The sequence below is a fragment of the Pogona vitticeps genome, chromosome 2, assembly GCF_051106095.1.
Source record: "Pogona vitticeps strain Pit_001003342236 chromosome 2, PviZW2.1, whole genome shotgun sequence".
In the NCBI taxonomy this organism is placed as follows: domain Eukaryota; kingdom Metazoa; phylum Chordata; class Lepidosauria; order Squamata; family Agamidae; genus Pogona; species Pogona vitticeps.
The window spans coordinates 269,445,140-269,468,169 of NC_135784.1; positions in this window are offsets into that span (position 1 = coordinate 269,445,140).

Here is a 23,030-nt window from a genome sequence, read left to right on the forward strand (position 1 = left end):
TAAATAAAGGCTGTTGGCCACTTACAATTTATGAAAGTATAATTAATTTAATGCTAAGCAAAAGCCCTTAATCAATTGCCAGGCTCAATTAATTTAATGATTCCACTAAATTACCTGTACCCAAATAAACTAATTATTTAGTCCTATAATTAAATACTCTATTAAAATCCGAAGGTTTTCCTTTCACCCACCTTTAAATTTTTTTAAATAAATGTATTTATTTAAATTTATTTAATTATATATATTTGTTTATTTATTAATTAGAATGTTTATTTTTAATTTTTTTAAATCTAGCTAAACTAATAAAAAATAAAAAACAATTTAAATTCGATGCCTCGTGGCCCCTAGCTATTTCCTCTGAACCATCTAACCAGTTGCGCTATTCCTATTAGGTTCCCAAGGACACTGTAATCCCAACCCTTAAAGTATATAGGATTGGGGGGGAGATCGATGTGCTTACTGCCGATGAGCCTGAAGGCCGCACTGCATGTCCCAGGCTGCTACAGGTCCACAAGGCCGCACCGCAACATGGCTGTCTCCTACCTACCTATCAGTAAAGTGTGGCTTTCCCCTGAAAAAAATAGGCCCTTCCAAACCAGTAAGCCTCAACTTGTTTTCCCTTGGGGCTAACCTGCAGCTGGCCAAGCTGCTATCATGCCATAGCATGATCCACACTAGCCGCGTGGTCACAATCCCCCTCTTTCTGCAGAACTATTCACCCCCTTCAACATAACTATACACAATTAAATTAACTAATTAATATAAATTACATTTATCAAACGGGTATGGTAATATGTAAATAGCCCGAGTAATCAAAGAAAAATTATCAATCAGGCCACAGGGGGTAGCTGATGCTACCCCCACCCCAGATTCCCAAGCGTTGTCCTCGCAGGTCTCCAAACAATGACACAGTTGCAAAAGCAAAAGTGCAGTGTAGCGGACCTCTCTCCTTCACTGGTGCCAGGAAAGGAAGAGGGGGAGAGGCAGGAATGTCCTTAAATAACCTAATGTTCCTCCCTCTCACCAATAACAATTATCGCAAGACTAGGAGTCTCATGTCATCCAGGGAGGGAGGCAAAGGTGAGCTGTGCTGTTGAAGCTTCCTGCTCAACAGTGGCTCGATCATTTGATTTAAAATCAGGAGTGGGTGAGCAGGAGAGATAACTGTGTGTAACATGTAGTTTAGCCCTTAGGGCATCTATCTGCTATGTTGCTCAGCGCTTGCCTTCTGCTTGATTCCAGTGGCAATAGATATGAGCACCTCACCAGCAATGCTAGTGTAATGATCCTGAATAGCATGTTGCCCTTTATGCTTTTCAGTGGGAATGTTTAATCCAAGTGCTCTGCTCTGAATTTAAGAAGAAAAATGCTGAATGTAAGACTCTCCTACACAGAAATGTCTCAATAAAACAGATACAATAAAGGAGAAGGTAAATAAGCGAAACAAACCCTTATCCTTTACTAATATTGAGAGCACCACAGCCTTTCTTTTCTTCTCATAATGACACATTTTCAAAGCAGTAAGAAGCAATCCCACCATTCTTGAACATTAACCATTGTGGGAAATATTCAGGTAGAGCTATGCTAATTGCACCTTCTAATATTCCAAGGGATTTCTATCTAGGTAATATGAGCAGTCGATTTAGGTCTTGGAATTTAAAGTCTTAGAAGTTATTCTCTCAAACGAAGAAACAGGGAGGAAATAATTACTACATTCTTCTTATCTCTCTTACAAAATTAACCCTTCACTGTGGAAATTAAGTGCTCTCCTATCACAAGCACTCCATATTCCGTCAGCCCCACATTTACATTTTATTACAAGTGTAATTGCAGGCTAATTTTGTTGAAGTGATGTACTATTTAAAACAGCAAACTAACTGCTGTTTGAATATAGGAGAGAAGCGATCTGAAAAGATTTCATGGTTTTCCCAAATTTGAACAGAAACTCATGAGAACAACGGCAGCTTTTGGATGGCAGATGTCACCCTCTTTCAACATCTGATGCTACATTTTATTTAGCATGTCAAGAATATGGCTTAGCTAGGGATAAGAAAATCTCCCATTCTCAGTGCTGTTGTTTCTCAGAATCCCATCTGCATTTTCTGCTAGTCCTTGGCTAGTATCAGGTCGGGATACTTTATTCCTCCTTTCCTTCTTGGAATTCAGATGTACTTTTCGACATATGTTTCCCATCTTTATCTATTATGTTTCTGTACATTGTTTTCAATTGCATACATCTTTTCAAATGTGCACATTGTCTTGCACATACTTTATGTCCTCAAACTGTTCTATAAGCCTCTTTGATTGGTGAACTCTCAAAGTGGCGTGCATCTCTGCTGACAACAAGCCTCAGGCGGTGAGAAAATCCTGCTACTATTACTACTATGGAGGGTTAATTTAAAACCATGAGCAGGGAGACAGTTCTAATACTGTACTTCCTCCAGCTATCACTGTCTCTAGTTAAGTGGGACATCCTGAAGACACGGTCTGCTACACTGGGAAGCTTAAATCAATTAATAAGTCACAAATAGAGTATGCCCATTGAATCAGTGCTGATCTGGTGGTTCAATTCCTTCCTGAGTTCAATTGATTCAATACGCCTAACCTATTTGCAATTTACAACTAGATTTCAGCTGAAATTTATGAAAAGTCACCTCACAGTCATGCAGAATATATAAACACAAGTAACAACCTTCCATTTACTTTTTGTCCTATTGTACTTTTCCTAGTTGTTCAGTCCCACAGGTCTACTCAGATGTACTTCCACACATTTATGTAGGATTACACCTAAGAGCTGTCACATGCTCTCCCAATTCTCTGATTTCTTTTGTTTCAGTGCATCTAGTTCTAGTACACAAATCAAAACACATAGATATTAGATACATGTATTTGATAAAGGATAACTTACTATAAAGTAGAATCAATGTAGACTATGTAGCAAAGTTCAACTGCTTAAAATTTGACCAGATGGTTAACTCAGCTCTAACTTTAAAACTGCATGTTCCTCTCTATATAGTGTAGTAGATTAAAGGAAAACAGGACAGGAAATACAAGAGTGTTAAAAATGGAAAATCATGAAGCTCCCCAATCTTTGTAAAGATTTATCCATTTTTGTTGATATACCTCAAGTTACTTTGTGCTTCTTGAGGAACATAGTTGATCTTTCCCCATTATGTCCAGCCAGCTATAACATTAAATTAATTTTTTGAAGAATTTCATTCAACTTAGTACATAATTGAAACAGGGATAAAATGTGTTACAGAAAATAAGATTTATACTAAACTAAAAATGTAACTCACCTCATTAAAAAATAATTCAGTCTTATGATTTTAAAATATCTCCATCATTTGAAGCATAACACCCTTAAATGTATAAATAAATACATCCTTGGCAGATGTGTTAATAAGCTCACATAATAAAAAGCAGGACCTGTCAGAAAATGAAAAACGATGGTGTACACTGGAGAAAACTGAAATCAGTGCAGCAAATTCATGGCAACTCAAATTAGTGAAAATCTTTAAAATGCCTTAAAAGGCTAGTTACCTGAATGGGGTACTATAGAGCAGCAGGTGAGCTTGCTGGCATTCTGTACAATGTGTAAAAGAATCATGTTTCAGTAAAAAGGCTACACCAGCTTATTCTTGGAAGAATAGCTAACGTGGAAGGGGTTGGAAAGACAAATTAACTTTTTGCCAAGCAACTGCTTAAAAAGTGAGTTGCTTCATGTACTTCTAATATTGGATAATTCAGGATGGAAGCATATTTCCTCTTACCTGGGTGTAAGCATTATTGAATTCAATAGGACTTGTTTCTGAGGAGACACATACAGGACTGTTTTTACCTCAGAATGAATCTTTGAGAGCATCCAGAGATTTCATGACTCACACGTTCCTCTCCTCAAAGCTGAAATGTGTGTTCTTTCTGCATATGTGTATGCAGTCCATGGGCATCACATAGTCCCAGAAATCTAAGTGGCTGTAATGATTCTGAGGGAGGTAAGGGATGAGAACAGAGGTCTGCCTCTTTGCCATTCTCCTTACCTGTTCTGGGGGCAGAACAAGAATCTTACTTTCTGCCGTCAGTAAGAGAGGGAACTGGATGAAGATAACAGTGAAAAAGAGAGATGGGAATTGTGTCACATCCTTGCTCAGTGCTCTTCTTTGGTCTCCCTTGAATTTCTTGCTGATCAGCTTTGTGTCAAAGTACAAAATATCCCCATGCTGTGCCATTGGATTCTTTTGCAATCAGAATTTATTCCTGTGTTTTTCTCAAGAGGAATTTTACAAATGTGGATTTCCATGGTATATCTCAGGGCTGAAGCTTATGATACAGTTGGAACATTATTGGAAGCATAGCTACCTTAAGGGTTAAAAGGCTTACTCAATCGACATTTCAAAAATTTGCTTGCCTTTGACACTGATTTCATTTGCACATCTGATTTCTCAAGTCTGAAGGATTTGTATGCTTGGAAGAAAACACAGGAAAAGCAGGAAACAGGCATTTCTGTTGATGTGCAATCTTAATGGCAGGTAAAAAACATTTCAGCATAACACACCTCTTCACATCTGAATAGTACTCTCATACAGATTTGAGAAGTTGTGAATGGCCATAACTTCTCATATTCAAACATGCGTTCATAATACACACTAATCATGGGCCAGAATCCCTTTCAGTTGAAGTGCTCATACAACAGTCCATTGCGTGAGCAGTTCAACATGAATGGCTGTGGTTGCCTGAACTGGCACTAAACCAATTGACACTGTGCTTAAATAAATGAATGAATGAATGAATGAATGAATGAATGAATGAATGAATGAATGAATGAATGAATGAATAAATAAATAAATAAATAAATAAATAAATAAATAAATAAATAAAGCAAAGCAAAGCAAAGCAAAGCAAAGCAAAGCAAAGCAAAGCAAAGCAAAGCAAAGCAAAGTATGCTGCTTATATACCACCCATAGTGCTTCAAGCACTCTCTGGGCAGTTTACAAGTTAATTAGACAGGCTACACAGCGCGCGCCCCCCAGCGAGTTGGGTACTCATTTTACCGACCTCAGAAGGATAGAAGGCTGAGTCAACCTTGAGCCAGCTACCTGGGATTGAACGCTGGGTTGTGAGCACAGTTTTGGCTAAAGTACAGCAGTTTAAGCACTGAGCCTTAAGGCTCTTTTCATGACCTTTCTAAACCTCATGAGACTTGAAATTATTTAGGACTTCTGTTGCCTAGTGGCTGTGAGTCTGGCCCCAGAAGGCTTGGATGTGGTGTAACAATGCTCTTCTCCACTTTTACCCTTCTTCACTTCTTTTTCAGGCTGTTCTGTTAGTTGATCACCGCCAGTATGAACAGTGATGTAAGCAAATCCACAAGCATCAGCAGATGTAAATCAGTCATCCTATGGAGTTGGGATGGCACAAGAGACTTCGGCTTATTCCATATCCACTACAGCCAGCAATTTTTTGTATTTGGATTGCATTGTAAGACTGACCTTCCACTAAAATAACAAAAAAGACCCTTACAATTTTGTCTTAGTGAAAGTAAGCAGGAACCCTTAATTTGAAAAAAAATGTGCCATGAGAGAAGGAAAAAATTTGTATATGTATTATGTTTTTAAAACCCCAAGAAAGAACTCTGAAGGAAGATTGCACAATGAATCCCACCACAACAGAGGAATTATTCCTAATCAATGTACAGCTAAAAGGAAATTTTAGAGAATAGCTTCTGGACATAAATCAGACTTCATTTAGTTTATTATACTTTAATCTTTGCAGCATGCAATAAGCACCAGTGTCTTTGTAGCAGATTTATGATGTAAAATACTTATAAATCATCAGTATACTAATAAGGAAGCAAACTGAGCAATTGACGCAAGGGCGGCAGTTACTGTCCTATTAGTTTCATTGACCTGAAGCATAACCATTCTCATTGCAAAGCACTAATTGTAATGATGGTGTTCTCCTGGACAGAGAATATTGTGGAAGTCTCTTGCAAAGTCATACTCATGCAGAAATATTTTCAGGAGAAAGATCCATCTGGGAAAGAAGAAAAAGGGAAGGGCTACATAAATGGACCTCCAGCTGCAAAACATGCTTGCTATATATACTTTCTTTTAAAACTTCCTTGAGGTGCTCCAAAGGGGGGTGGGGAAAGCATAATTAAATATAACAAATATTATCTGACCTGATAATCAATGATACATGATTATCATAATCAAACAAAACAGAAATAAGAGTATTTACATTAACTGTGAGACTCTATTCCAGTGTGAGCTTTCATGATTTATAATTTACTTCCTTAAACACAAGGTTTATTCTGTGCTTGAGGAACTGGATTATAATTCAGCAAGTCTGTTAATAATTTCCTTTTTCCTTTGGTCATACATGCTGGCACCCGCTAACATGGCTATCTGTTTGAAAAGTGATACATGTATAATCTTTTGGTTTGTTTTCGTGACAGAAAGTTTTCTATACTATAGACCATAATACAGACTGCACAGTGTGGGAATAGGATGGGTCACAGAAGCATCAATAAACAATGGCTACAGTTCAGTAATTTCTTTACAAGAAAGTGAGTTACGTACATGTGAGCCTAATTAATAACTTTGGAGCTTCTTGGGGGGGCTCAACCTACTTGTAGGTAAGATGAACTACTAAGCTTCTGCATTGTGGAGTTTGCCAATTGTATGTCAATAGCTATAACTTTCTGGTTGTGAGCGAAAGGAACTGCATAATGCTATGTTAGCATAAGTTCACAAATACAGCACGCACACACACACTGTTACAACATGGTGTAACTATCTATCTACATTGAAATAATAAATGAATTTTTATTTCAGAGGAACAAGTATCACTTTCATTTCCCTCCACCCCATGGTCAGCCAAGGGTGTTGATGGCCATCCTGCATTATTCATCTTCCCCAAAGGAAATGACACCCAGTCCACTCCTCAATACCATAGACCTACAGTAAGTGGCAAAACAAAGCACTAATTGCAATTATAGTGTTCTCTTAGCCAAAGAATACTGTGAAAGCCTCATGATAATTAGACTCATGCAGAAATATGTTCAGGAGAAGGACCCATCTGGGGAAGAAATAGTGAAGGCTTCCATAAATGGATCTCCAGTTTTTCATCACCTTATAAGTCTCTTTTTGTTCTTGTGTAGGAACTAAAAATCTTATAGCAGTTGTCCACTGCTTTGACACGATGTCCTGATATGTCAAGACTGCCTTTCTTATTGAAAATGAAAAATGTTGAAAATATTTGTTAGTATTATCTGCTATCCTCAGTATTATCTGCTAAAAACAACCTGATAACAAAGCATAATGAAGAGTAGTTGAAAAAATCTTCAAATCTTGCAGATTTGTTTGGTTCCCAAATAGGTGTCTTGTAGACTTTCATGGTGCCCTTAAGGCATTGACAGAAGAACAAGGGCTATCCAGGCTTCAGTAGCTTCACTGGTCCTAGATCTACAAATATAGCATATATTTATATACCACATATTGCATGTTTTGTCCATTTCCAGGCTGCCTGGAGAAGGCATTCCAGCCCAGATTCTTTGGGGCAATCAGGTGAGCAGTGAGTGTGTCGAGTATATCTATAATTATGACAAAAATACAATCTCAGATACAAATGTATGTATGTATGTATGTATGTATGTATGTATGTATGTATGTATGTATGTATGTATGTATGTATGTATGTATGTATGTATGTATGTATGTATGTATGTATGTATGTATGTATGTATGTATGTATGTATGTATTCATTCATTCATTCATTCATTCATTCATTCATTCATTCATTCATTCATTCATTCATTCATTCATTCATTCATTCATTCGATTTATACCCCACCCCCCTAGACAGTGTCTATTCGGGGCAGCTTACAAAATCATAAAATATCATTAGAAACAATCAAAACATCACAATCATAATCATAACAATCATAATCATAAAACAAATGAAGAAAACAAAACCATATTTTCCCTCAAATCTTATTTCATTACAGCAGTCTTACAAAAGATGTTTCTTTCAACAACGAAAACTTACACATTTCCACATTAAAAAAAATTTCCACCTACCTGTTCTTCTTTTCAGCAGTTCAGAAAAGGTGTTTTTTTTAAAGGAATATGAAACTGTGATCACCAAATCTCTGTAGGGATATAATGCTATAGATCCATTGACTTTGATTGAGCTTTTTAAATTTACAACCCCCAAGCATACAGTTCATAATATTTTAGTCCCAAAAGGTAATGTGCAAGTGTGTTTTTTAATCTACCCAAGGAGATTCCAATATAGCTTCATTTATGTGCTTTTCCTTTCAAAAAAACACAATTGATTAAGGAAAAACAGCAACAACCTAAATAAGTTTCTGACTAAACCTGGAGCCTGCAGGAATTCACAACCAGCTGTTGCTGGAATGCTCACAAATTTTCACAATAGCACTTGCTCTCTTAGATACTGTTGATAAGTCCCCAAATGGACCTCCCAATCAGAGGTAGTGATGCTAAAAGAAGAATTAATTGCTAAGCCCTTCAAGGAGCAGAGGGAAAAATCCCCCTTCTAAGCTACAGTCTAGGAACTCAAAGGGGGGAAGTATACTGCTGGCCTGAAAAGCTGCTGCACCTGCAAGAGCCAGAGGTCCCAAAGCCTCATTAAGAGTGGGTGTACAGAAGCATCTTTTTACCTGCAAATTGGAGAAAAAGCTCTGCACTTGAAGCAGCCTTTCCAACCAACCCATTTGTTCTGGAGTCATATTGTGCACATCTGCAACAAAGCAAGATTGAGAACCAGAGCAGCCACTGCCATATGTTCCTAGTTCTACTCACTGTGTTGCCAGAACGATAAATGCACATCATAAAAGATGAAAGTTATTGTGGCCCAATGTGGATTAACTTGTTTGCTGTGGCATGAGTTTTTCTATAGGCAATAGCCAATTTCTTCTGATGCATACAGTGAATATGAAAAGTCACTTGGCTAAACATCTGTGCAAATAATACATACAAATAAGGATTCAGGAAATATTCACTGAGATTATTTATTCTTTTGGTGGCCAAAGTTTGCAGTAGTTTCACTGGTCAAAGGATCATGGAACGGAGGAACTTCATTCTTATGATTCACAAAAAAGGACAGTGGTTCCCAAACTGTGCACCACGGCATTCTGGGGTGCTGCCAAAGCCAGCCAGGGGTGCTGAGGAATGCAAATATGATTCAGGCCAGGCACTGAGAGCATGATGGGCAGGAAAGTCTGCCAGACAGGATGGGCACTCACAGCGCACACACACACACACACACACACACACACACACACACACACACACACACACACACACACACACAAGGAGGTGCTCCTGCTCTTGAGTAGCACTGTCTGTGAAGACTTAGGGGTGCAAAGTCTAATAGTGAGACTTTTAGGCGGAAGCATACAAATGAGCCAGGGAGTAGTAATTCCAGACAAAATAATAAATAATCTAAGGAAAAATCTATATGAAATCAGGTGTGATGCAACTGCCAAACCCAGCCAGAGACACTGTGGAATTCTTTCATCTTCAGGTGGGGCTTTCCCCACCCTTCTCCTCCTTCACCCAAAATATTGTATTGGGGAGCCATGGCCAGTAGCTGGTAAATCAAGGGAGCTGTGAGGTTTTTTTTAAAAAGGGAACCACTATCAAAGGGCAAGCATTTTTAGAGACCAATTCTCTTATCCTTGAGAAATGATTTATATCTGTTAGCTGCCTAATTGAAAACTTTCTGAAGTTAAATAGAATAAGAGAGAGAGAGAGAGAGAGAGAGAATCGGGTTCAAGATAAATAAGTGGCTTACACCAGGTCAGGATACTGAAACACAAGCTGAGGCCATGATGGTTCTATTAGCACTAGGAATTGAGGGACAATCCCAGGAGAACTGATTGGAACTCATCTACCTCAGTGGTGGATGAAAGATATAAAAAGGAATCTACACCAAAGGGAGAAAGGAGGGGACAATAGAAAAAAAATGACTCAGGAAGAATAATACCCCACTATCCCCACAAAGTGGATGATGATATTAGGGAAAATAGGAGTTGTAAACCCTGAGAATGGGGGGGGGGAGTGGTGTTTCAGAGGGTGAGAGGCTGAGCTGACAGGGGAGAATGGAACCCTTGGGGGGTGTTAAAGCTGGGGAAGAACTTAAACTCTCTGGGCAGGAGGACAGGGGAGATGCCTAGGAAGAATGGGCTGCTGATCATTGGTCTGAGTCCCCAGAAGAAGTTGCCCCTGGGTAATGGGGCTACATGTACGAAGAAGATACTTGGAAGGGAGTCTAGATGCAGTTTAAGGTACTCAAAGATGAAGTAGACAAATTTGAATACAAGCCACCTCTGCATCCCTCTTATTAGGGAGAGAGAAGGAGAAAGGCCAAGAAGGACCTGAGAAAAGATGATATTTCGGCTTCCTCTCAAAATAGATCCTGGTGGAGAAGGTGGTCCTGGGAATACCCACCCTGGGAGGCAAAGAGAGCTGAAGCATCAGAGAGGGAATCCCACTACATCTCCCCTCAGTGTGGACATACCTTGCTCCTTGCTCTGGAAATCAGTGTGGAGAAATAGCATCCAAAGGGACATGGTGGTGCTGTGGGTTAAACTGCAGAAGCCTGTGCTGCAGGGTCAGAAGACCAAGCAGTTGTAAGATCGAATCCACGTGACGGAGTGAGCGCCCGTCGCTTGTCCCAGCTCCGGCCAACCTAGCGATTTGAAAGCATGCAAATGCAAGTAGATAAATAGGACCACCTCGGTGGGAAGGTAACAGCATTCCGTGTCTAAGTCGCACTGGCCATGTGACCACGGAAGATTGTCTTCGGACAAAACGCTGGCTCTACGGCTTGGAAACGGGGATGAGCACCGCCCCCTAGAGTCGAACACGACTGGACAAAAATTGTCAAGGGGAACCTTTACCTTACCTAAATAGCATCCAGCTTGAATGGACTGCAACTCCAAACGATCTGGGAATTCAGCGGAGGAAACTGTTCCCTCCCTTTCTTTAGTGACTGAAACTTTACTGGTGAATGGAAGATAGGAGTGATTGATGTATAAAGGGAGAATAGAAACAATACTGGGAAAGTGGCTCTTGTTTCTCCAGATTATAGTTGTTACCTTTTCCTTTCATCCAAGTTGCAATAAATCCCTGTCGAATTTTCTTCATTGTCTGGTGGTTGTGTGGATTTGAAGATGGAATGGCAGAAACTCCATTGAGACTACTGGAGCTATCAGGGCTCACAGTCATGATGATGCCCCTTCTTTTGTGGTGAATCTTTTGTTCCTGGCAATTTTCCCACCACCTTTCACATACCCAGAGTACAAATAAGCCTCCTCCCCCTTATGATTGCCACATGCTAGCATTGATAATGGCTTTGCCATTGCTCCTTAGCAATTTGTGCATCATATAGTAACTTAATACTTTATGCTCAGAAAATCCTTACCTTCTGTATTTATTTGGTAGCCTGCTATTAAAGTTACAGGAGACTGACCAGCACAAAACCATGGTAACCTAAATATTCCTCCTCAGTTTGTTTTAGTTTTGTTTTTGCTGAGATGCTCATGCTACTTACTTCGTAGTACTTCAGTTCCTGTACCCCCTAGTTCAGAGCACAGGTTTTGAACCATGACCATGGTTTTACCCATTTCTTCAGCATTACTCCATGGAGCTGAGTTGGAAGATAGAGTCAGTTGTGAACAGGGAGCGCAATAACCCCAAAATAAAGAACTCCTGCTTCTCTGTGAGAGAAAATGAATCAAGCACATAATTCATGACACCAATAGATGTGAAGTGCTTAATTTTGGCTGGATCATGCCACAGATTGGCAACGTATATTAAGCAGTTCTTCAGATTGGATAACATGCTGGCAGTGAGACACTTCTGCTGGTTAGAGTATTATCACTATTGATCTTCTGTTAATAGGCCATCACACCTGCTCAAATATGTGTTCTCATTCAGCTGCTTGAAGCTGCTCCAGGCTTTTATGGAAATGCTTTTCAGTTACATAAGCAGTGAAATGATAAAATCCCAGTCATGTATTACCTGTGTGAAGGAGGCATAATGCATGTAATGGTGGACACAAAACTGCTCTTGACCCCACTTCCAGTGCCAGCTATGCCCTCTGGTTGGTTTGTAAACGTCCATACATTAACAGCGTTGCCACAAGAAAACAGGGTGAAGCTCTCATGTTAGCAGCTGCTCAAAGGTAGGCTTCTGCACAATCAAAACACAGTACCTCATCACATAAGTGTCCTCATCAAGTGGAAGCCTAAACATGAGTCACAGCTTACAAGAAATACTTTCTATAACTTAAGTAGGCTATTCCAATAGAGGGACGTGGTGGCACTGTGGGTTAAACCCCAGAAGCCTCTGTGCTATAAGGTCTGTAGATCTTCAGCTGTAAGATCGAATCCACGCGACGGAGTGAGCACCCGTCGCTTGTCCTAGCTCCCGCCAACCTAGCAATTCGAAAGCATGCAAATGCAAGTAGATAAATAGGGACCACCTCGGTGGGAAGGTAACAGCGTTCCGTGTCTAAGTCGCACTGGCCACGTGACCACGGAAGGTTGTCTTCGGACAAACACTGGCTCTATGGCTTGGAAACGGGGATGAGCACCGCCCCCTAGAGTCGAACACGACTGGACAAAAATTGTCAAGGGGAACCTTTACCTTTACCTTTTAAGGCTATTCCAATATAGATGAAACAAGAAGCGGGTTTCCAAATTTCTCTTTCCAGAATTCCCATTCTGACCCCTATCTTGGAGCCTTATCCATGACATTTTTCATGCTCTGTTGCCACCTTCACAATGAGAGGAATTTGCTTCTTCACCACTAGGTGGGGCAACATGAAACTTGTGTATCCTACATTTCCATTTGCAGATGACTACACTTATGTGGACATTTGTAGGAAGAAGCCATGTAGCAACCCAGTGCAAATCAGTCTCAGACAAATCCAGGGGATGGCGCTGATCTGAGCAAGATTTTTTTAATTGAGCAAAGCATTGACCATTGGCGTTTAATTTCACATGCATAGAAGGAGGGGTAGGTTCAGCAGTTGACCATGTTTTTACTCACTTGAAGTCCTAGCTATTGATATTATTGAACTGGGAAGTTATCCCTGACTATGGCTTTGGGATGATTTGCAAGCTTTTTGTAAGTGGCAACATGCAAAAACCAGAGTGGAAGACAACGCTTCTGCTATCCAATGGGAATTAAAGCAACTGTTCCAGATGCCAAGAACAAAACTTGGCCTGAGTCCAAGAGACTGGGGCCCAACACCCCCTGCATTTTCATAAAATGCCATGGGATCTTTTTGCAAGACTAACTTGCAGATTGCAAAGCAGTTACCTTAACTGGCTCCCGATGTGCTCTATCACTACCCATTCAAATTCCCATCTGTGGTTATCTGTAACTACTGTTCATATGCTGGAACTTTATCAGTAGGAATAAATAGGCTGGAGATTGGGAACGCTGATGCTGATGCAGGATGCTTTTATCATTTGCCAGGTCCCACCATTTAATCTGAAGGATACTTCAAAACTGTAAGAATGCCCAGAAAACACTGCTTAATAATCTGGAAGTGTTTGGCAAATGTACTCCTGCTATAAACCCACCATCTTACAAAATTATCACATTGTTATATTCCAGCTGCATACATTGCTTCATGCAGCGTCAGTCTAATAGTTCTGGGTCTGATTCAGATTCCCCTTCGTCAGGGTTTGACAACAAATTCATGATCTTTGCAGGGCCTATACCAATTTGAAGGAAACATGACCTTCCTGCTATCTTTTGGATAAAACAGCAACAATGCTGGGTTACAACATTTGTTTCTTTATCCTCTGATTACAGGTAGAAGCCTCTTACCCTCCAAATGTCTGGAGCTACAGTCCTTCCAAGGTTACCAGATCATTGGTATTCAATGAGATTTCAGACCCAGAACTTGAGACCAGCAAGAAGGTCTTCATAATGCTGCAGAAGCAGAGCAAACAAGGGCTGGAGTAGGGTGTCCAGAACAGCAGAATCCCATTGCCTGAAATTGCAGGATCAAAACCTGAGATCAGGGAATGGAGCATTGCGATGTTATAGTGGAATCCCTCGTGATGTCTTAGAACCAGGGCTAGCAAGAGATAGGAGGGAGCAAGAACTGCATTCAACCAACTATCTGTAGAAATGGGGATTTTGGTGAACAGGATGAGGACTAGTCCTATGGCAACACAGAGACATGGGGGACTATTTTTGGCCTTTGAGCAAGCAGCAGAATGGACCCACCAGCTGCAGTGGTTTCTTCCTGCTAAGGCTTTCTCCTTGCTACAGCATATTACATGTTATAGGCACTATACTGTGGCGAGGACTTATGGAAGGTTCACTGCCAACTCACAAGGAGTTTTGCACCCTTTTGCCATTACTGCCAGGGTTTGTGCAACATGAAGCTTCACAAACTGAGATACTTGTGCTTGACTTCTGATATTGCTCCAAATAATGCATTAAGTCTCTGACTCTCTCCCAAGTGATGCTCCTTCATGTTGGGCCACAGATGCTGCACAAGCACCACACACTTCCCCCAATGAATGAGTGGGCTCTGGTGCCAGTTGGAAGTGGGTGGAAAAAGGTTCCAGGGTTTGCTAATTACCTTGTATACATATTCAAACTTGCTCCTCCTTCAGCACTATTCACACTGACATCTGTCTTCCTGCCTGGAGATTATTAAAAAAATGCAGCAATTCCTTGAGATGTCAGCTGGCAAATGAGACCTTGAAAACCAACTTACCACTGGCCACATTGGCTGGGGCTTCTGGGAGGTGTAGTTCAAAATATTTGGAGAGTTAAACCTTCTGCATTCCATGTTATTTTTCTGATGTTGTCAGCTTCAAGAAGTGATCTGCAGGCCACTTTTTTTGTGCAGGCAAAATAATAATAATAATAATAATGATGATGATGATGATGATGATGATGATGATGATGATGATGATGATGATGATGATGATGATGATGATGATGATGATGATGATGATGATGATGATGTGAACTAGAGAGGTGTTCACGTGTGGAATCAATTTGTAGAAACTCCCTGGTGCTCAAATCAACTTAATCTCACTGCACACTTGCTCGTACCTTATGTATACTCCAAAATTCAACACATTTTTTTTCCAGGAAACCCAGTTAAAAGTAGATTTTATTGGTAGTGGAATCAGGCTCTCAGCTACTCTCTAAAAGCCAAACTGCAAGGCCAAATTGTTTTCCGAAACACTAAAACGGAATCTGAACAAAATCTTGTTGCAGATCCCTGCTGCTTTTACAAGAATCTGATTTGTTCTCACATAAATGTATTCCTGTATTGTATTAAATTTATCATGGCTTTTGGTTTTTCATCCCATTATTTACTACTCTTTTATCCTGGGAAGAAAAGCAAAATATTCTACTCTGTGGAGATGGAAGTGGGGATAAGTGTTCATCATGGATCTTCTACCTTAGAATGTGATGGTGTGAATAGTCATTTAGTTATTTGACTTTTTATTTTGGGAAATTGATCATGCCAAATACTAATGGGAGAAGACTCTCTCTACTGGTACCTGAGGACCTGACACAATGTCTTTCAACAAATATATGTAAATGCAGTATTTAAAAATGACATTTCAATGTTTAAAGAATCTTTCTTCTTGGCCCCAAAGAATTACGTAGAGTTACACAAGGGATAAACTTGGCTCTTGATGTTAGTAGGGAAATGGGATGAGTTTTATGTCAAGCTGTTTTTTATGAACTTGAATCCAATTTCTAATCATCCAGATTGCCCTGTACAATAAACTCTTGATTGTGACTGCTGGCATTTACAGTTATAAGACGAGATGATGCGTGGCACAATTTTCTTCATTCATCTCTTCTTCTTCCACGGCTTCTAAAAAGTCTTTATATTTTTTGCTAGCTTTGTTTTTAAAAAGTCAAGTAAAATTATTGACATTATCAAACATGTCACATATTCCCCGTGCACACCCAGTGTTTAGTTGATTGCCATGGAGTTTGTCTTTGGACAGAGGACTTGAGTAGCTGTTGATGCCCTAGGAAACTTGACTTTCTTGTCTTCAGGAAGCTGCATACACAGATGTCTTCTTCCTCTGCCAAAAAGAAAAAAAGAAAAAGAAGTAGATATACCAAGCCCATGCTTGTTTTAGTAGAATACACTGTCTTCATTTCTGTTATATTTCTGAAGTCTGCCTATGATTTCCTTTTTTTCCCCTGCCAATGCTAATTTAAAAACTTAAAGAGGAGAAAATCAGATGCTAGCTTGCATTCTTGGAACACAAGCCACTTATTGGAAAATACAATTGGAGTTTGTTACTCTTTAGACAACAACTTTTAGGATTACACAACCAGCAGAGTCTGAGAGCTGCAGTTAGGAAAAGTACATTTTCTAAACGCTGAAATAAATAACATTTGAGTACAAGTTTCTGGCTCTATATTAATTTTGATACCTTAAGAATAAAAGCAGTTGATCAGGACATTATTTTTACTGTGTTATTGTTGTTGTTTAGTCGTTTAGTCGTGTCCGACTCTTCGTGACCCCATGGACCAGAGCACGCCAGGCCTTCCTGTCTTCCACTGCCTCCCAGAGTTGGGTCAAGTTCATGTTGGTATCTTCGGTGACACTGTCCATCCATCTCGTCCTCTGTTGTCCCCTTCTCCTCTTGCCTTCACACTTTCCCAACATCAGGGTCTTTTCCAGGGAGTCTTCACATCTCATGAGATGGCCAAAGTATTGGAGCCTCAGTTTCAGGATCAGTCCTTCCAGTGAGCACTCGGGGTTGATTTCCTTTAGAATGGATAGGTTTGATCTCCTTGCAGTCCAGGGGACTCTCAAGAGCCTCCTCCAGGATTTTGGGTTTACTGTAGATAAACCCGAAAATAATTGCATAAATTAAGGGAAGGAGTGACTCGATGAAGGAAGATACAGCCTTTAGTTTGCAACCTGACCAAGGCTGTTAACGATAATATCTTTCAGAGGTCATTAATTCGTACAGTGGCCTTAAATCAGAAAAAACCACCCATGATGGCATAAAAGAAATGAACGGTTGGGGTCACACCCAGATCTTGCTACTGATTTTTGTCTTAAGTGCCCATGTCTGTTTTGCTTTCTCCCCTGAGCATCTTGTCATGTAACTCTGGATTTAGAGCATGGTCCATCTGTTTGCAAATGAGTTGATCTGGAGGAATGTAATTTTTCCAAGACCACCACCAGATATTTGTCCACTTAGCTGCAAATACCCATCCGCAGTCTAAAATGTTGCTATTGGTCCAACTATTTCTTGTTCCAACTTAAAGAGTGGATACTTTTTCTCCATCTTTGTATACATATATGCCATTATAGCCTGTATAATTAAAAAAAATTGTAAACCGCCCGGAGAGTGCTTGTAGCGCTATGGGGCGGTATATAAGTCCAAAAAAAAAAAAAAATTATTGAACAACAGATAAACAAATCTGTATCCTCCTTAGGATTCAACTAGCATGTATTCTTCTAGCCTTCATCTGGCTAGAACATTCTCTTTTAAGACAATCCTTTTTTTTTTAAGGTTCACTCCTATCACCAGGTTCTGTTCCCCAACAAGGGATGTGTAGTGTATTTGTTCTCATTGATTTAGGCTGTCTGGACACAATGAGAGATGCCTCAATGAAGAATTTCCAAACCCCGTGAGATTCTTCTTCAGCATGAGAGCAAGAGAAAAATCACTTACTCCTTCAAGTTTCCTGCATTTTGCACAAAATAAACTAGTGCCCTTAGGCTTTGAAAAACACAGATGTATACAGTGAAGCATAGAAAGACTTACTGATCGCTACGAAAGATACAAAACACCCAACCAATACTTCTAATTTTAAGAATTTGTGCAATAAAGCAAATGACACCGTTTGCTGAAAAATCACTCTTATCAAATGTAAAAAGTCTTCACAGAAGCAGCAGCTAATACTTCACCTTCTTGCAGACAAGAGAACAAATGGGATTCCTGGTCCTCATACTTGAGGATGAAACAAATAAAGAAATATGGCATTTATGAGGATCCAGAGGAGACTGGAACTCCCAAAGTCTGATCAGGAGGAATAAAACAGAGCCATCTGGAAGTCAGATTTCTTTGTTTACAGAAAGTGAGAGTCTGAACAAGGGACAGCTGTAACCCAGCCCATAGAGAATGCAAAAATATTTCTTAGCAAGTGAAAAGGACAGGAGATGGATTTTACCATCCCACCTGAAAATGAATGGGATTAAGTCTTGAAAATTTGTATTTGCATACAAGTATCTCTGGAGTATTTCTTTAAGTGTTCTGATTAATGATACAGCTAGAAGAAACTTTAAAAAGAAAGGAAGAAGGGGAGCTTTGTTGTTGTTTAGTCGTTAAGTCATGTCCGACTCTTCGTGACCCCATGGACCACAGCACGCCAGGCCCTTCTGTCTTCCACTGCCTCCCAGAAGAAGGGGAACTAGAGGGAGTTAACTTAGGCTGAGACTGCAGTAGTGAGGCCTGTTTCTTTCTATTTTCCCCACATAAAATAATTATCCCAAACCATTTTTTTCAGAGGAAAAGATACACAGTGTCCATGTGACTACTGGTAGAGGCTATTCAGGGCCTCTGAAAGGTAAGGTATGTTTTTAAAAAACTGGGATTCTATGTAGAGAATTTTGTGAGTTTTGCTTTCTCCCACATTTGTTTTTATTAAAGCTCAGGTTCTTTCCACCCTAAATATGAAGAAATCTGTGAATTTTGATCAATTCTTCCAAAAACAAACTGAAATAAAATTCATCTCCCTTGCCACCAGCCAAATTCAATAGTGAAGTTGTAAAGCTGTTGGGAGGATGATGTTGCACTTGCCCAACAAGTGTTAAAGAAAAAAAGTGTTAAAGAAAAAACAAAAATTGGAAAGGAATAAGCTCTAACATGGTTAAATACTGTGGGATTCAAACAGAAACTTTTAAACAATCAAAGACTTGGAGTTGGATGGATATATCTCTGTTTCAGTTTCCAACCTTCATTTTGTTAGGAAAAAAACCTCAAAAGATGTTTCCATTTGGAATATGAAAAATTCTGTCAATTCTGATAAAGTCATATATAAGTTCACGGAGGGGGGGGAATCCCACCCATCTCTAGTGTTCTGACCCTAGAGAGTCATATCAGTGTTATGAAGGAAAAGGCAAAACTCAGTTGTGGAGTGTTCATACTTCACAGGTAAGGGGGTAGTGCTGTGAATTCTTGTTTGTCTCCTCCTCGTGCTTGAGAACAGGAATTTGAGAAGTCTTTCTTTTGCCTGTGATATGGCTAGGTATTTTCTGGTACTCTTAAGAAAAGTTCTCCCATCTCACATTTACAAGAATGACTTTTGTGTTAATTACACACATTTCACAAATTGTGCAAAACTGCAATAGTTGTTGCAGGACTTTCAAAAATCAGGAATATTGAATCAGTTAGTTGCAACTTTTTAATCATTTGTCTGTCCCTGGTATAACTGTGTGTGTGCTTTGCTTCTCAGAAAAGACAACACTTTTTCACAGAACCCTTTTGCACAGATTGTGGAAACCATAATGAGCAAAGCTTGCTCCCGTGCTAGAAATGAGAACGTTCCCAGAGGCTATTGATTTCTTGATAGATGGTCAAGGTAGTCTATCTCACTATGAATGAATACATTTGCAAGTGTACTTCACATCACTAGAAACAGGTTTCAGGTTGAATCTCTAGCAGCTCAATTGAGATGTCTCATTGTAGGACTGTGAGCGGCCTCTGATTATGGCTTTGATGGTTTGATGCTATCTTAAAAGGGCAATATCTGGTTAGAGGTATTCCATAGTATAAAGTAATTTTATATCTAGGTCATAAAAAATAGCCAACATTTTCTCCACTTTTTTGGCTTGTGAGGTACAGCACGCAAAAGAATAAAAGCAGTTTTCCTCACTCTGTGTTACTTTGGAAGTAATAGTCTACAACTTCATCATCCTCAGCCAGAATGCTGAGTTGGGATGGAGGTAGCTGTGCTTCCACATGTCTGGAGGATGCTAGATTGGAAAAGTCTCATGCAGATTATCAAAGCACTTGCATTTCCTCAGAAGGATGTCACATGCTGATTGTTGTGGTTGTTGTTTAGTTGTTAAGTCATGTCCGACTCTTCATGACCCCATGGACGAGAGCACTCCAGGCCCTCCTCTCTTCCACTGCCTCCCAGAGTTGGGCCAAATTCATGTTGGTAGCTTTGATGACACTGTCCAACCATCTTGTCCTCTGTCGTCCCCTTCTCCTCTTGCCTTCACATTTTCCCAACATCAGGTTCTTTTCCAGGGAGGCTTCTCTTCTCATGAGATGGCCAAAGTATTGGAGCCTCAGATTCAAGATCTGTCCTTCCAGTGAACACTCAGGGTTGATTTCCTTCAGAATGGATAGGTTTGATCTCCTTGCAGTCCAGGGAACTCTCAAGAGTCTCCTCCAGCACCACAATTCAAAAGCATCAATTCTTCAGCGGTCAGCCTTATTGAAATCATTCTATCATTTTTGAGATCGCATCTCAGTACAGCTTTTCCTACTCTTTTGTTGACTATGAGGGCTACTCCATTTCTTCTACAGGATTCTTGCCCACAATAGTAGATATGATAATTGTCCAAATTGAATTCACCCATTCCCATCCATTTTAGTTCACTGATGCCCAGGATGTCAATGTTTATTCTTGCCATCCCCTGTTTGACCACATCCAGCTTACCAAGGTTCATAGATCTTACATTCCAGGTTCCTATGCAGTATTTTTCTTTGCAGCATCGGACTTTCCTTTCACTTCCAGGCATGTCTTCAGCAGAGCATCCTTTCGGCTTTGGCCCCAAACACTTCACTAGCTCTGGAGCTACTTGTACTTGTCCTCCACTCTTCTTTAGTAGCATGTTGGGTGTCTTCTGACCTGAGGATCTCATCTTCCAGCATCACATCTTTTAGCCTTTTATTTCTGTCCATGGAGTTTTCTTGTCAAAGATACTGGAGTGGCTTGCCAGTTCCTGCTCCAGGTGGATTGTGTTTAGTCAGAACTCTCCACTATGACCTGTCCATCTTGGGTGTCCCTGCACGGCATAGCCCAACACTTCTCTGAATTACTCAAGCCCCTTTGTCACAACAAGGCAGCAATCTGTGAAGGGGGTTGTGGAGTTCACCCTTGTGGCCCCTGATTGTCCTTCAGTCACAAAGGCTCATGTCACATTTTCCTCTCACTGCCACCAGTGGATTACCTCTATCCAGTATATAAATGACGTTTGTCAGGACACTTGTCTTGTGAACACAAACAGAACTTATTTATTGAAATGAAGCAGATTGAATATTAGCAGAAGTCCTACAGAAACACATTATACAGAAGCAAATCATTAACAGTTCTCTCAGTACATACTTCTTTTCTCTTGCTATATCCTTACCACCTTCTCTACCTGTTTTCTTAACCAGCTTTATCTCTCTCAGTATTTGTTCCCTCTCTCTCTGACTAACCAGCCTCTATCTCTGACCTGTCCGTCTTGGGTGTCCCTGCATGGCATAGCCCATAGCTTTTCTGAATTACTCAAACCCCTTCGCCATGACAAGGCAGCAATCCGCGAAGGGGCACATGCTGACTTCTAAAACACAAAAACCCTAAAATGTTGCAAGTCTGTTATGCAAAGTATTTTACCAACTGTATGGGCCAATGTGGCAGGTAAACATTTTTCTCTCACCTTTAAAAAAGAGTGTTCTGCAGCAAAGCAAAATGTAGAAAAGCAGTGAAAAAAGTGAAGGGGTTATAGGATTACACTAGAGATTTCTGTTCATCTTCATTTTAGTAAATGTACTTAGTTTGTTCCTTTCACTTCAGATCCTTATGAAAACTCTCACTTCAGAGTGTTTGTTCTGAGCTCACAGAGCTATACAGGTGGTGCTGGCTCAGCAGGAAACCTGCTCCTTGCTGAAGAGCTGCCAATTACTTGCAGCGAAACTAAAACAGAAGAATAAATATTGCATGTTGATGGATGCTTGTCAGAAGACGTAGGGGTACTTTCAACAGAGCTTGTCAGGTGAAATACCTTCAACAAATCCACATGCTCAGTGGCAAAATGGAGAGTTCATTCCAGCTGCTCCACTGGCAAACCTCAAGCTCTGTCACATAAATTTAAATTATGAATGACACGGGTAGGATGGAAATGGATTGTGCCTTCAAAAATAAATCCAGCTCCCCCCAAAAATGGTTTTACATATTGGGGACTTGGTCGTGCCTCAAAAAAAGCCTTCACTGCTGGGATGTGTTCTTTTTCTCTATATCTGAAAGGAGGGGGAGGCTAACGTTTCCACAGTAGTGGCTTTGGAAAACCACTGGTAAAGGTGTTGACATGACTTTTAAAACATTACATGGCTTAGGACCTGGATATTAGAAGACCTCTCCCATATACACCTCCCTAATCATGATTATTGGTTAAGCATGGACTCCTATGTAGGCCTCTGCTGAGAGAAGTATGCTATGTGGAGACATGGAAAGGGGCTTGATCAGCTGCAGCATGTCAGTTAGGAAATGGCCTCCCCTTGGGAGGCTTGATAGGAGCCAACACTGCCCTTATTTTGATTCTATATTTAAACCTGGTTCTTCTTGCAAGGCTGGCTGGATAGCTCAGGGAGTTTCTGGTATCTGGCCACAGAGCTAGGGGTGGGACTGTGATTCCCCTACTGTACCTCTAGGGAGAAGGCCCAGCCGATGTAGTCATGGGAAAGCTGAACAGCCCAGGATGCCCCCAGAAGAAGACAATACTGTAGTAAACCACTTCGGTGTATTCTCTATCCAGGAAAAAATGGTGCTGCTCCAGAAAACTCTGGAAAGGGTCACTGTAAGTTGAAATTGACTTGACAGTGTACAGTTTTTCTTCTTCTTGCACACATGCAACATGAAGTGAAAAAGTATGTTGCTTTCAAGTCTTTAACTTTCCTTGGTTTGGTTTTGTTTTGTTTCAGTTCTTCTTTTACAATGTTCTAAAGTGGTTTTAGTTGGGGTAAACTATTTCC